At 29.7% G+C, this 16241-nt stretch overlaps 1 long non-coding RNA gene across 5 annotated transcripts in view; it reads right to left on the bottom strand.

Moving 5' to 3' along the window:
• LOC106688211 (uncharacterized) overlaps nucleotides 1–16241 on the bottom strand; it is a 95444-nt gene that overhangs the window by 19746 nt on the left and 59457 nt on the right. Inside the window, exon 1 of one of the 5 annotated variants that reach the window (XR_010844242.1) lies at nucleotides 13142–13164. The exons of 2 other annotated variants lie outside the window; for them this stretch is intronic. This is a non-coding gene — a long non-coding RNA (uncharacterized lncRNA). Of the gene's footprint in view, nucleotides 1–1081; nucleotides 1191–7451; nucleotides 7475–13141; nucleotides 13165–16241 lie in introns of those variants that run through there. 2 more of the 5 variants (XR_010844241.1, XR_010844237.1) reach the window with 2 other exon arrangements.

Raw genomic sequence — 16241 nt, forward strand, 5'->3', positions numbered from 1 at the left:
TATGTAAAATTTAACCTGTATTATTGACTACGAACTTCTGGTAAAATATAATTTAAGATGAGATAATTGCGTTACATTAAGAGCTTATAAAAATATGAAGCAATTGGAAGACTTATTATAGCTAATAATCTAGAAAAATAATAAAACAAAACAACTAGATCATATAGCCACACTTTATTCTATTATAAATTCTATCACTGAAATAAATGAACAGAAAAAAACTTGAGCATGCTCATGTTACATATAAATAAATAAATAGTTCTTAAAAAGAATTTTTAGATTTCTTTTTAAGGACAATTTTTTTATATCAAGCAGTATTACCGATAAGAACACTGTAAAAAGGATTAATAAGGAAAAAATAAAAAAAAATATGTAAAATTTAACCTGTATTATTGACTACGAACTTCTGGTAAAATATAATTTAAGATGATATAAATTGCGACACATTAAGAGCTTATAAAATTATGAAGCGATTGGAAGACTTATTATAGCTAATAATCTAATAAATCTAGAAAACAAAACAACTAGATCATATAACCACATTTTTTTCTATTAGACATTCTATCACTGAAATGAATGAACAGAAAAAAACTTGAGCATGTTCAGGTTATATATTAAAAAAATAGAAAATAGTCCTTAAAAATAAATCTAAAAATTCTTAAGGACTATTTTTTTTCAAGCAGTATTACCCGTAAGAACACTGTAAAAAGGATTAAAGAGGATAAAATTAAAAAAAATATTATTTAACATTTAACCTGTAATATTGACTACGAACTTCTTATAATTTAAGATGATATGAATTGCGACACATTAAGAGCTTATAAAATTATGAAACGATTGGAAGACTTATTATAGCTAATAATCTAGTAAATCTAGAAAACAAAACAACTAGATCATATAACCACAATTTAATCTATAAGAAATTCTATCACTGAAATGAATGAACAGGAAAAAACTTAAGCATGCTCAGGTTATATGTTCGAATTCTTTTCAATTTGGTATAAAGAATTAGTAAAAAAAAAGAAAGTATTTTTGTCTGTTCTAATACAGTTTGGCTGTACGGTGAAATGGATATCCTTACCTCAGAGGCCCCTCATCGAATTTTTTGGGTTTGTAGGATTACTTCTGAAATTATTAGATGACATTTGAAGGCGGAATATGGTCGGATAAGATGTGGCAGTGAGGGGAGCTCCCGGCATGACTGGACGCAGGGGAGCTCTGATCAATACACCCCATCCCGACCCTCCTCAAACTTAAATTTAATTAATGCTGTCAAAGCGGACACGGAACTATATCGCCTGTATCAATATTTGTCAATCACTCAACGCACAAAACGCTTCAGACAATTGTAGCGGGCGGGAATTGGTAGGTAAAGAAGAGGCGTTTTAATAATGTAAACAGTGCCTCATTGAATACGAAGATTGTTGATCACATTTTATCAGTTTGTACTTCGCACACTGACAGAATAATTGATGCAGCTAGAAATTTAATCTATGTATGATTATTACTTAGTGATATTAATCACATGATTTTTGTTTATTGATATTTAAAACTGTATTATACATATATACAAGCAATAAATTTGATGTTAGTCATACAATGGCATCATACAGAACCTACTCATTGATAGAACTCCAATAACATTTCTAGAGGAGGAGCTCTTGAGGCCATCTTCTTTGAGGATTATCAGATAATAAAGCAGAAGCCAGACTAGAAAAAAGTTTGGGTGGTTAAAGTTTATCATGATTGGTATCTGGTTCTGGCAAAATCGGCAACATATGGGACAATGAGGTCCTCGTGGATGAAATGATTTGTGACAAAGTAAGTAGCATTAATGATTTTAGTTTATAATGGAGTCACACAGGTGTCTAGAGAAACTACCTATTGGTAGCACTCTAATGACGTTTTTACATTAGCAGGTCTCGTGGCCATCTACTTTTCAGGTGCCCTTGAGAATAATCAAGAATGGAAGAGGAAGCAAGGTTAGAAAGAAGTGGGCATGGTGGGTTAGAGAGTTTATCATGGAAGGATTAGTATCTGGTTCTGGTCAAATCGGCAATATATGAGACATTTGGATCCTGATGGATGAATTGATTCATGACAAAGTAAGGAGCATTAATGATTTAGGATTGGATACGAGAGAAATTCGATGGTTTAGTGGAGCCCCAAAGCTCAACTCCTTATGTCCAGCTAGGCCCTATTTTAGTCATATAAATGAGTCTTTTGTAATTAATTGGAAGTTTAGACCGTTTGTCTAATAAGTGTTGTAATAGTCGGAATCGACAAGCAGTTTCCTGTCTTTTCAGTCTTGTATGAGGATTCCAGGTTTGTCCAGATGTAGTCCTAAGTAACAGATCTGTTCGACAGGAATAAGCGAGGTATTATTAAAGGATACATAAAAAGTTTTATAAATCAAATTTGCGCAACTTAAACTATTTAATCCGAAAATATAGATAATCGTAAACTATTTAAACCGAAAATATAGATAATCATAAACTATTTTATCCGAAAATATAGATAATCATAAGCTATTTGATCCGAAAATATAGATAATAATAAACTATTTGATCCGAAAATATTGAGAATCATAAACTATTTAATCCGAAAATATAGATAATCGTAAACTATTTAAACCGAAAATATAGATAATCATAAACTATTTAATCCGAAAATATAGATAATAATAAACTATTTGATCCGAAAATATTGAGAATCATAAACTATTTAATCCGAAAATATAGATAATCGTAAACTATTTAAACCGAAAATATAGATAATCATAAACTATTTAATCAGAAAATATAGATAATCATAAACTATTTGATCTGGAAATATAGATAATCATAAACTATTTGATCCGAAAATATTGATAATCATAAACTATTTAATCCGAAAATATAAATAATCATAAACTATTTAATCCGAAAATATAGATAATCATAAACTATTTGATCCGAAAATATAGATAATCATAAACTATTTGATCCGAAAATATTGAGAATCATAAACTATTTAATCCGAAAATATAAATAATCATAAACTATTTATGATCGCAGTATTTCCCCTTACTATATATTTCACAGTAAGAAGAAAAGTTCAGCAACATTTAGTAGCAATTGTCAGTAATAATTGTACTTAGTTGTTAATTTAGTCATAATTTTTTTTCGTTTATTGCTGAACAAACTGTCAGTATACAGAAGGGGTTTGTAAAACTAAAAGACGAATAGAATCGAGAAAAAAAAAATCTCACCAGTCTCTCTTTCTTTTAGTTCCTGCAAAAAAGATGGATAAAAACTGATTTTTCTGTTTCCTCTCGCTTACACCTAGGTTTCCCCTCAAAATAATTTACAGAAATTTTAGGAATATTTAAATAAAAGGAATAGATAAATAAAAATAATAGGGTATTCTATAATTGGGATTGTTTTAGAAGTATATTATTACATACTGGAAGATCGCTGATTTACCGTGTGTAATTATAAAAGGAAGATTGTCAGGGTGCGGTCAAAGAAAACTGAAAAATATTGATTAAACTATTTTTATTGAGCCAACGTTTCACCCCACGTTGCAGGGCTTCATCAGGGCTAAAACAAAAAAATACAAACACTTAAATGATGTAAACATAAATGAACGAATTGATGAAGTAAATTGTACGGCTGTGAAGTCTGGGGAGCGGCATCCTTTACGAAAAGGAAAAAAATTACAATCTTTTCAAAATAAAGTCCTAAGAATCGCAGTTAATGTTCCTTAGTCAAAATAAATAGCCAGTTGCATCGGGAATTACATATGGAGTCAATAGAGGATTATATCAAAAAATGGTTCATGAAGTTGCCGACAATTCATGCAGTGACCTACAACCTGGGAAACCCATCCTCAACCCGATGACTGAAGCCCAGGCTGATGAAGGACATTCTGTTATAAATTCTATATTTATTAATTCATAGTCACACTAACTCTATTTTACTTATTGTTATTATTTATTTTTTTTATTTTCTTCTCTCGTCCCTTTTTCAAATTAACTTGATTCTTTTTGCAATTTGAGGGCAATTGTTTGTTTTGTTAAGTGTTCCAATATCATTATTTTTTACTATTAATTTTACTTTTCTCTTTTATTATTCTTATCTATTTATTTTATCATTTTTTTTCTTTTAATTATAACATTACATATAGTTAGGGGTGTCTTTTATACGAGACTATTAAAAATATATATAATGTAACGGTTATATCAACCATGTAAGGCCCACCAGGCCGATCTGGTTTAAAATAAAATAAAAATGAAGTAAATGAAAATTAAAAAGATGTACAGTGAATGAAACGTAAAAATTATCAGTTTAAATATATGTATATATATGATTTCTCTCCCCCCCCCTCCATTTTTAATATATATTAACATTTAATGTTGTCTTTTTTAATATTTACCTTTAATTTTCAGCACTGTTTCCTTTAAAATTATTTTCAAATAAAACTTACTTTAACTGTCAATGTTACTTCTCTGTAACATCCTAATATCCTGTTAAAAGTCCACTTTCGCGCTGACTTCCAGTCCGTTAGGTACGTTTCCTATCTTGTTCATTATCTTCTTTTATTCTTGTCTCCCTTTTTCCATCTTTTAGTTTGTGCTTTATTTTATATTTCTTCTTTTTTTCCAATTTCATTAATTGTCTAAAACCTTTTAGTATTCTTATTTAATTTCACTGTACATCTTTTTAATTTTTCATTTACTTTGTTCAATTTATGTTTTCAACATTTAAATGGTTGATCTTTTTTAGCCCTGATGAAGCCCTGAAACGTTGGCTCAATAAAAATAGTTTAATCAAAATTTAATTTAATTTTATTTAACGGCAACCAGGAAGATGGTCTCGTTTTATATTGTTACATGTTCCATTTAAATAAAATAAACTATTATTAAACTACGAACTATTAAAATATATTTAATTAAAGATATTTTTAGTTTAATAATTAAATGTTACGAGGTATACCATTTCTATTCTACTCTTTTCTAATTACTTTGTTTAAGTGGTGCTTGTTCGTGTCCGTTATCAAACATGTAATGCATTATTCTAATTACACATTCTGAAAAAAAAATAACGTTCTACTCAGGGTCTCTGGTAAGTTTATATTTTTTTAAAAAGAACATGGAGTCCGTCCTTGATTGCGTCGACTAGCTGTGGCCAGAACAGATCCATTCGCCACACCCGCCAAAGAAACCATTCCAGGAGGTACAGAGAGCTTTTGAAACCGGGCGACCATTCCGATCCGTTCGAAGACATTATCTGACATAATCAAAATGATTTCTCAAAAAAATAAAGATTTATAACAAAAACGTCAAGCGTACTAAACTATTTCTTACAATTAATATTTTCCTATAAAAATTAATCATCAATGAGTGCCTGATACATCGATTACGTGCTGAAAAAATGTCCTAGCGTACCAACTAAACCTCTTAGATAATCTTTGAAATTTAAGCTGATTCCTAGGCTCAAAAAAAGAATTTTTGATTCTTCTCTGATATATATTTAATGGAGGTTCCGGAAAAGGAAAGTATAATAAAAAAAATCATATTAATTTTCTATTTATTTTAATCAAATTTAATTATAAAAAATTTTAAAAATGTGAAAATAATCCTATTGAAGACTTATTCAAAATTAATATTTCAGCAATTTGTAAATAAAAGTTTTTTTTTTTGTATTTTTTACAAATAAATCAAATACCAATCTAGCTTTTGGCTTTAATTCAACATGTTACTTTCCACGAATTTATACTTATAGGTTTATAATGAATTAATCTTCATTATGTTCGCCTTTTCAAAAATGTAATATGCTTATTAGTGAAGAATGGCTGAGCCATCCATAGCTATCGGTGGAACAAACAAATTGCCAGTTGTTCAATTCTCTTGCATTTCTTACTATATACTACCACTTGGAGTTACAACCTTATCGCTTTATGTACTATTGCTTTGTTACTAATATGCATGTCACATTGTGGAAAAGACGAACATAACAAAGATCCATTCATTGTAAACCGATAAGTATGGTTACGCAGAATGTAGCATGTTGGAATTAAAGGCGAATGCTGAATTGGTATTGGTATAAAAAATAAAGAAAATGAATGAAACACTTTCATTTCATGCACTAACGGTATCCCATCGCTAAGAACAAATTACCTCGAACAAATGTAACAATTATAAATTCTTTAATTGATAATGGTAATTTAAATATTTAAATTACATTCAATACTAACAGTGGGGAGGTACTCATCTATTACGAATTTAGAGTTTTTGCCCCTTCCTGTTGGGGAGAATACCATACCTGCCAGTAGGAATTGGATATCGAAAGAAAAATATCGATATGGATATTGATATCGATATTATATTCGCACTGAAATATCGAAATTACAAAATATTTGTATTATCTATCGACAAATTAACAAATTAAAGAAATAGTTTAATAATACAATAATATAGCATATCATAGGAGGACTTCTTTCCTATCATACCTAATCAAAACATAAAGCACTCATAATAACAGTAAAGCAAAAGCAACGCCATGACAACACAAACATAACAAATATTAGAACACACACCCAACATAAACTAAAATATAATTGGATATGTTAGTTGAATAAATCGTTTTTTTAAAGGTGAAAATCATAAATATTCCACTAATTTCCAATTTATATCATGGAAATAATATCCAATTCAAAAATCGAAATCTCAATGTCAAAACATACTAATATTTCTGTTTGATATTGATATCAAAATTTTGCAGCGATAATAAAAGAAAATATAGATATTTCACTAGTGAACATTTTTGATATTTTAGGGAATCTTTAAAATAAAATATTTGAATTTTATTTCGATATCGATATTGAATATCGGAATTACTGTAATATTTAAAATATTGCAATCTTTATATATCTACAATATCGATATTTGGATTCAATATAATTGGTTAGATATTATTAAATTTTTTTATAGTGTCAAGTTCTGGCAGGTGTGTGATTATTTTTGAAGAGAAAATTAACCAATAATGATTTGTGTTTGGTCATCTATTGAGTACAAACAAAAGCTTTTTTAAAAAAGTTTAGGAGATATTTATTTTTTTGAAAAATGATGTAATATAGATATTTTGATATCCCATCCCTATCAAGCAGCCCTACGCCCTAATCAAAGGAGCTCCTGTAATATTGTATCGCCTATTGTCATACAAGGTCTCGAATCTCTATTGTTTTCATCACAAGTAGTTAATAAAGAATAAGTCAATTGTGCTAATGTAACCTGTATAACCTTTGCCCACAATAGGGGGTTTTCAGCAACCTATGCTAATCTGTTGAATGTGCTATAGTGTTATTGGCATTAGTAGGGTTATCCTGCGGCTGTTGTAGTTGAAAAGTTGTTACAAAAGTAATTTTATAACTGCAAAGGATCGGATGCATTGTAAAGGTTCAGTGCTTACCACGAAAATACGCTATGAGCTATCAACACTTCGAGTTTCAGTTATTGTTTTAGATAGAGTCAATCATCAAGCCAGAAATTTCAACCGATCAATTTTAAGTTCTTCTCATGACGTGCAGGTTTGGATGACACACTAAAACTCATCCAATACGTGACCGTGACGAAGAAGCCGAGGATGGATGATCTGACTTTGTTTACAAAAATACCCATGGAACCCTATTTATACCCAGGGTACGGTGCCAACTGTTAGCCATTTCACTGAGAGCTATTGACCTCCGTCCCATCCTTCGGATAAATATCTGTCCCAGGACTATTTATACCTACAGCATATTGATCTCGATAGCTTACGTCCGACTCTCGAGGACCCAGAAAGGAGTTCTTCCTTACTTCAAAATAACTTTCGGGTACAGCATTCGCTCTTCCCCACTGTGGTTCAGAAGCTCAGAATCAGTGACAAAAAATGAGAATACTTTCTATAACCTAAAAAACTTATCTAATGGCGTTTTTAATCGATAAGTTTTTAATTCTTCGTTGATAGGAAGGAGAACGAGAAATAGTGTCATTATATATTTTTTTCGGTTGATTTAAGTTAGAGATGAGTTCTTGACACAGATCACAACGAACTTCCCCATTTTTAAATTCATTGAGAATGACCCAAGTGGTCGAAATACTTTAAAATAAATAAACAAACTATATTTGTAAAATAGACTCTGTTTGGACAGTCTTATTATTTTTTTTTTACATGATGAAGTTCACAATTTAACATTATTTTTAAAGATGTGGAATTAAAAATTAGATTATGTTAGAAATAGTGAAAATCATCTATACAAATATTTTACTTTGAAGTGTATATTTTTTTATTTTTTGGGTCTGTTAACCCCTCAACTTATACGCATGAGTTAATACGAGAGCACTAAACAGGCCAAACTATGCATACTCCAGATAATTCAAGTGGCATTGTATTTTATACTGCTATATTTCTTCACACTCGAATATGATCGAAATAAAAATGTGATAATAATAAAATAAATAACAATGATTGATTCTCTGTATTTAGCTTTAGCCTATGTTTACATAGAGAGCTTGGTATTATGACCGATATCCAAAATAAAAATAAAAAATCTGATTATTTTTGTATTTTTTAAACATTTTTTTGCCAAGACTTTTTTTTTACATTAAATTATTTTTTGGTGTTTTTTTTTTTTTTTTTTTTTTTAAACTGGGCATCAAGCGGTTAATTCATAACTGACTAAGTTGAGAATTTTTTTCTTATTTTTTATTGTCAGACGTACTTAATGAATCTCACTGGCGAAAATATTATCTATTAAATACTTTTTTTTTTTCATCTTAATCAATTTGCGATATTTTCCATCAATCAAAACAATAAATTTAAGGTACATAGATTAGTGTATACACTATATATACAAATATAAATGTATTTATAATGATATGATATAATTATAATATCATATTTGTGTGTGAGTATGTGTGTTTGTGTGTGTGTGTATGTATATGTACTAAAGAATTAGTATCTAAGCTCTCTATGGTATTAACAATCTATAGGGGAGTTATGACATTCTCAGGGCTTCGCTGATATGTAAATTGGATTCTGAACAATAAAATGATGATGGGTTTTCCCCCTTTTATAAACCGAGTACTGTAGAGAGTCAATTAACTAAAATAATTGGAACGATGTCATTTGGAATAGCAGTTTTTTCTTGTTTTTTTTTTTTTTTTTTTTTTAGAATGAGAAATCGATTTTCCTATTTCATGTATATTCGATTTGTATTATTGCGATTAGAAAATAGTTGAAATATATATATTTTTTATTTGTTTCACTTTTTGACCCTCCATTATTACATTAACTTTTTTTCCTGCCTCCAAGTTATCGTATTTGTAACCCTTTTTAAACTCAATAATAAACCAAACTCCTTAAGTGTATATGTATAATTTAATTTCTTGTTTGAGACTGATTTATTTATCAGAGAGAGAGAGAAATGCTGGCCAAATACAACGGGTTGCTACACACAGCATATAGTATAAGAGCCCAAGAGGAGAAAAAAGGCAGTTATCTCACCCCAATTTTTGATTACTTTAATGACAACTATGTATAATTAATAGTCAAAATAGGTAGGGGGAATAAAAAATGGTGGCTATTTCAAAGCGTAAAAAAGTAAAAAAACTAATTTTTCATTCGGAGCTCTATATCTTAAAAAGTAGGGAAGAAACACAAGAAAACCTAAGAGAACGTCATTTAAAGAAGAGTAAATTTGCTAAAATATGAGCCCTAATAGAGTTATTTTCGTTAAATAGTTTTCGATATATAGCTTTTTAAAAAGCAACATATCAGCCTATTTTTATCCACAATTTTATTTAATTTACACATTCTATCACAAGCTTATTAATAACATTATCAATAATAGATTATTATACATAATGAAATAGTAAAAAAAAAATGTTGAGACTAAATAGATATTTTTTATTATAATCCTCAAGTATGTACTTAAATATTTCTGACTTACTCAAGAATATTGGAAAGAATTTGGTAAGTAAAAAACACTGTTTTAAGAAGTTTTAATTTAATTGACTTGTTTCAATAAAATAAATTAGAAATGCATTTATTGATTGCTAGTAGTTGGGACTAATTTATTTTATTAAAAAAAATGTTCTATATTAGATGCTGAGGAAGGTGACATGGTATCTTCGAAACGTTCAAGTATATTTTTATGAAATAATCAATATTGTGTTTTTATTAAGGCCTGGAAAATTAATGTTTTTATCATTTCTTACTTTTTATTAATTTTTTTTCGCAAAATTTACAAATATTCTAGTTCATTTAAGTATTTAATTCTATACATACAAATTTGAATTAATATAGTTTAAATTACGGGTAAATAATTGATCTAAGGCTCAAGAGAATATCTGACGACTTGGTTTTTATTTTTTATTTATGACCACCTTCCTGGTCATTTCTGACATACCCAGAAAGGGGGAAGTTATCTACAGGTTACCACCCTATTCTAACCACGGTGAGGGGTCAACACTGAAATAAAAGTCGGCTCTCTACGCAATGGATTCGAACCGGCGCCGCTACAGTCGAAGTTAGTGCATTAAATCGCTCCGCTACGAACGGCCCATTTCCCAAGAACATAATTTTTTACAAATTCCAATTTGATATAAAAATTAAGGTTCTTAAGTTGAGTGTTTGGTCATTAAAACTGTAATCCTCCACTCCACCACTATATTAATCTTAGCTTGTTAAAGTTTATAGTATTAATTTAAATAGGGGGTAATACTGGGTATTGTTGCATTTTGTCATTTACATTTTTAAATTTTTTATTTTTTATTTTTCAATTTATCAAGTTTTCGTATTCCGAATCGTACCAAGTGTCAAAAACGTTTCTTATTTTGGTAAAAATAAAACTATAAAAGTATCTATTTTTTTTTGCACGAAAACGATGGCAAGTTTTTCACCAATTATCAACATGAAAGGGAACCAGTTTATGATACCATGTGAACCATCAAAATATTTATTAAAAAAAAAACATTTCATTTATCCGATTAAAATTACCATAAAATAGCGTCTGGAAACTTACAAACTTACTACGCGTAGCTAGAAATAAAAAAAAGTGTATCCCAATGAAAATTATATATATTATAGTAGGAAAGCATTCTATGGAGCATTTCAACCATGTTTCGGAAGATTTAATAATAAGAAACTGTTGCTGAAAAAAAAAAATAATCAGGATAATTATATCTAGATTAGAAACATAATTCCTATTAACTTAAATTATAACTTTCATAAAGAAATGAATGTTAATGTAGAGAAGAGGTGTAACTTAATCATACAAAAAGTAAATTATAATTTTTCATAAAATCAAGATGGTATGAATGGTATGAACTCAAATATTGAAAAAACTATATATTCAATAGTTTTTGTACTATCGTTTATTAATTACAGACGTTAAATCAACGATCTTCCAATAAAATTTTTTATATTCGGTTTTATGAGATCCAAAAAATTTGAAACTTACATAGGAAATATGATTTGTCAAAAAAAGTGAGGTACCTATTTGAATAATGTTCATATAATTTGATAAGTTGAATAATGTATTATTTTAGTTACGTTATATTAATTTTTATAATAATTTTTTGTATACCTGAAATGGCTCCTTATGCTGAAAGAGGAACAGTGCCTAAAGGTTTTTGAAAATAAAGTATTACGTAAAATATTCGGACTTAAAAATGATGAGTTAACCGGAGAATTTAGAAGGCTATACAACGCCGAATTGACAAAAATGAACCCGGTAAATATAATTCAGGTTACTGAATTGTGGTGAATAGTGTGGGCGTGTAAGATTGCAGCGCTTAGTAACGAATCTCTATAATATTAATTAATACTGAATTGACGGGTAAACTCCCGAGAGGTAGATCGAAGCGTAGGTGGGAGGATTGAACCTAAGACTGATCTGGTAGATTTGTGTTTTAACGGGTGTCACTGGACGTATTTCTGTAAAGAGCGATTGGTATGTCGAGCTTTCGGGTTCGCTTAGCTTGTTTTGTTTTTTTTAAGTTTCAAATCTGAGTTATTTTAAATTGATTTTTGAATAAAAGGTGCATAGCAATAGTAAATTCATTTTTTTCCTTTCATAAACTCGTCCGTTTATCAGATAATGAAACGTTAAGTTTAAAATTCCACCAAATCGTCACATCGAAACATATCCATAAACAGATAAAACTAAAAAACTCTAACGGCATTTCATACAAGTTTTTGAATACATAAACTACACTATTCTGCCAAATTCAAAGTTTCTATATTTTTTTAATTTCTAATTTAAAATGTTTTTGTTATGATAAAATAAGTCTAGAAGGTCATGGATTGAAAGAAATGTTTAAGAAATTGATACGGCTTGGTTTAACAAGATTAAAGAACGACTCCAGACAATTTACTTACATCAGACTTAGACCAGAGAGTGAACTTAGCGAAAACTTAATACATAATCATGTTTAAGTGCCAGAAGGTTTATAGGAGTAAACAAATTTTACGATTTTTAGTACTTAAGGGGTCCTTCCTTCTTGCTATTGTATAAAAAAACATTTACAATACGACCATCTTTTCAAACAGAGAGGGAAAGAGAAGTATGGGATGAATGAGAGATTAAAACTAGCACAGGAAAAAAAAGATGTAATTGTTAGTTAGTTGTAATAGTTTAGTTATGATATACTGTATTGTGATATTATATTTGTAGGTATAGTGTAGAGAATATAAAATAAAAATATATCAATATTACATCAAAACATGAATTGATAGGTATGCTTATGTAGAAAGCCAATATATTTGGAAAGCACTGCTTGCAAAATTCCTCTCTTCACTATGGATGTGGGGATTCTTAAAAAGGACGCAAAATAATGTGGAAAATATAAATAATAAAAAATAAATATATTTATCCCCCTTTCTAAATTTCATATGTAGGCTTGATTAAAGTAGCAGACATATGATAACAAACAGGTTTTGTGATGAAACTGACAGTAATTATTCATAGTACTTGACAATTTTTGACATCCTGAGAGAAATGGCAGAAAGTAAAAAATGTCAGACATTCGGTAAAGTTGGTGAAAGATAAAAGAGAGGCACGATGAAGACACGGTAACTTGGAGCAGATTATAAATATACATGAGAACGGCACCTACTAGAACAATGGTTGTCCACCGGAGCTTACTTCCGCAGTTCCAAGGTTGCATTCCCTCCGTTCGCGAGGCATTTACTTCCTTGGCCATCCAGGACCTCTCTTCCACGGAACTCCACTTTTCCTAAACGTTGAAAAATAAATTGTTGGTAAGTTAATACTAGATTTGGAATTTTCCCCTCATGTTCTTCTAAGAACGTTAAATTTTTCTGTTCCAAAATTCGTTTTTTTATTCAGCTTTTTAACCAATTGATTTACGTTTTAACTTAATTATTCATTTCCTTTAACTTATTTATTTGTTCTTTTAACAGTTCTACTGCTGGGACTATTTTATTTTTTATTTGCATTTAATTTCTGTAACGGATTAAACGTGTGTTGAGGTTCACTGGATATGTTTGAGAGATTAGAATAATGAGAATAGCATAGATATGGTTGAGAAAAAAAAAGAGTCAATGAACATGTAACATGTAAAATGGCTCTGTGTGAAAAGATAAAGGAGGGGGAAAATATATACATATAGGAAAAAAATAAAATAAAATTGTTAAAAAAACATTTTGAAATATACCATAGATTCAATCTTTTAATCAAAGTATTAAATATTTTATATGTGGCAATTTTTTAAACAGTTGACATGGTTCGTCAGAGTAGGTTTAATACACTTTTATTTTTTTGCTAACCCTCTTTCTGGTAATTTTTGAAATACAGGGAGTTTATCTAGGGGTAACCAATCCATTATAATTAATACTGGAGGATCAAATTTTCATTGCGTGGTGGGCCCACGAATAAATAAAAGTCAATACACCAAACCCAAGCCGGAATCGAACCGGTGCCCCGCTGCAGGCTCGAGGTTGCTAAGTTGACACCTCAACTCCCTTGGATTAATATACTTCTTGAGAAACATTTTTTAAAATTTAATTTATTTATTGATATTAACATCTTTATTAAAAATATATATAACAAGTAAATTTGATGTTAGTTATACAATGGCGTGGTACAGACATGTAGAGAATTTACATATTGATAGAACTGCAATAATATTTCTAGAGGAGATCTCGAGATCATCTGCACATATTCTGTTGCCAGGAATATATGGGGTATTATTAAAGGATACAAAAAAAGTTTTAAAAATCAAAATGCAAATATTAAAACTATCTAATCCGAGAAGTACTTTCAGTTATCACTGATAATCCTAATACGCAGGATAATCAGGATAATTTATATAAATTGATTAGGTGTACCATTCGGAGAATTTATCATGAGCAGTGTCTCATTTTAATTCTAACGTTGCAGTAAGAACCTCTTGTAAAACGCCTGTAAGTAACGTCTCAGAGAAAAGTGAACGCGTTTCTGCAGAAGCAAAAAAAAAAAAGTAATAATAATAATAATAAATAAAAAATAACCGACTTTTTTAAAACTTCAAATTTTCAACAAAACAATTAAATAAGAAAAGTTATGTACAATCATGAATTTTTTCTAATACATTCTGTAATCCGAACTTTTCAGTAATTTGAACATTCCCCTGCAGCAATTACTTCGAATTACCGAAATTACACTATATTCGAATTAAGGGTTCAAAAAATGAAGGAGAGAATCTATAGCATTTATAGGTCGATGTATGTTTGTATCATTAAAATGAATTCATCTAAAATATACTTCATGATCTTCGTTTTAGCTCAAACATTTGACATAAATATTTACAAAGACACAATATTCCCAAATGACAAATAAACCCTTACAACGCTTCATTTAACCATCACTCACTATTAGGTTATATTGGATTGGTTCTAGAAAATGGAACACGCGGCGAACCAGAACACATCACTTTTGCCTGTCGTCATGACATCGTTCCACACTTTACTCCCATGAACATATAATTATACTAATGATAAACGAAGAAAGAACAAATTTCATAGGAAATAAGAGATGCTGTGGGGTAACCGAATAATTAAATACAACTATAACTATAAGAGATCTATAATCGATTTTTCATTGAGGACATGTCAATGATGATCGATCTTCTGACATTTTACCGGATGAAGGCTCTAATAATTAATAGTTTGCCAAAAAATAAACATTTAAATATATTTTAAAATAAAATGCTTTTCAATAAAAAAATAAGCGTTGAACTGTCACGAACAAACTTTGCAAATTGATTTACTCATATAACAGTAGTAATTATATTCATACCCTTCTAATTCGCATACAATGCTTTTTTAATATTCCGATCCGATGGTGACATATGTAGATGACAGAAAAATAAGCGGATAATGGATCACCCAAATAGTAACTTGGGTTTTAAAAAAAAACTATAAAAAAATTTTCAATTAACATTTATAATTTTGTTTCCTTCAATTCGAATATTTTATCGAAATAACTTTTTTATTTTACTGATAATAATCTGTAAAACTATCATCGAATCCCCAATAGATGAAACTGTTTTAATTATGAAGTACTAACGCCTGTTGAACAGATTCGATACTTAGGACTCCATCTTGACATCTTGACATCTTGGAATCCACACACAAGACTGAAACGACAAGAAACTGCTCGTAGATTCCGATTGCTACAACACTTACTTGACAAACGCTCTAAACCTATTCACTACAAAAAAATAGTATACACTACGATAATCAGACCAATTTGGACATATGGAGTTGAGCTCTGGGGCTCTACCAAACCATCAAATTGTTCCCGCATCCAATCGTTACAATCCAAAATCCTACGTAAAATCCTTGATGCTCCTTATTACGTCACAAATAAACTCATTTACAAAGACCTTAACATCCCATTCGTTGCAGATTTGACCCAAAACAGAAATGCGTCTTTTCATTACAAACTCCTTAACCATCCTAACCCATTAATTCTTAATCTTTCATCCTTAACAATCCTAGATAATCCTCCGAGGCGTCTGTAAAGAAGATGGCCACGGGACCTTCTAATTTAAATTAATGGTGGTTCCTTCCCAAGATTTTCAAGTGTATATGAAACATACAACTTATTAACTTGATTTAGTGAATGACAACAATTTCTTCCTTATTACAATATAATAATTTATTTCATATTACACAGCAACGTTTCGGGAGATTTCCCCCATCTTCAGGCTG

Source organism: Halyomorpha halys, unplaced genomic scaffold (assembly GCF_000696795.3).
Source record: "Halyomorpha halys isolate HHAL.00 unplaced genomic scaffold, Hhal_1.1 Scaffold1081.1, whole genome shotgun sequence".
Lineage (NCBI taxonomy): Eukaryota > Metazoa > Arthropoda > Insecta > Hemiptera > Pentatomidae > Halyomorpha > Halyomorpha halys.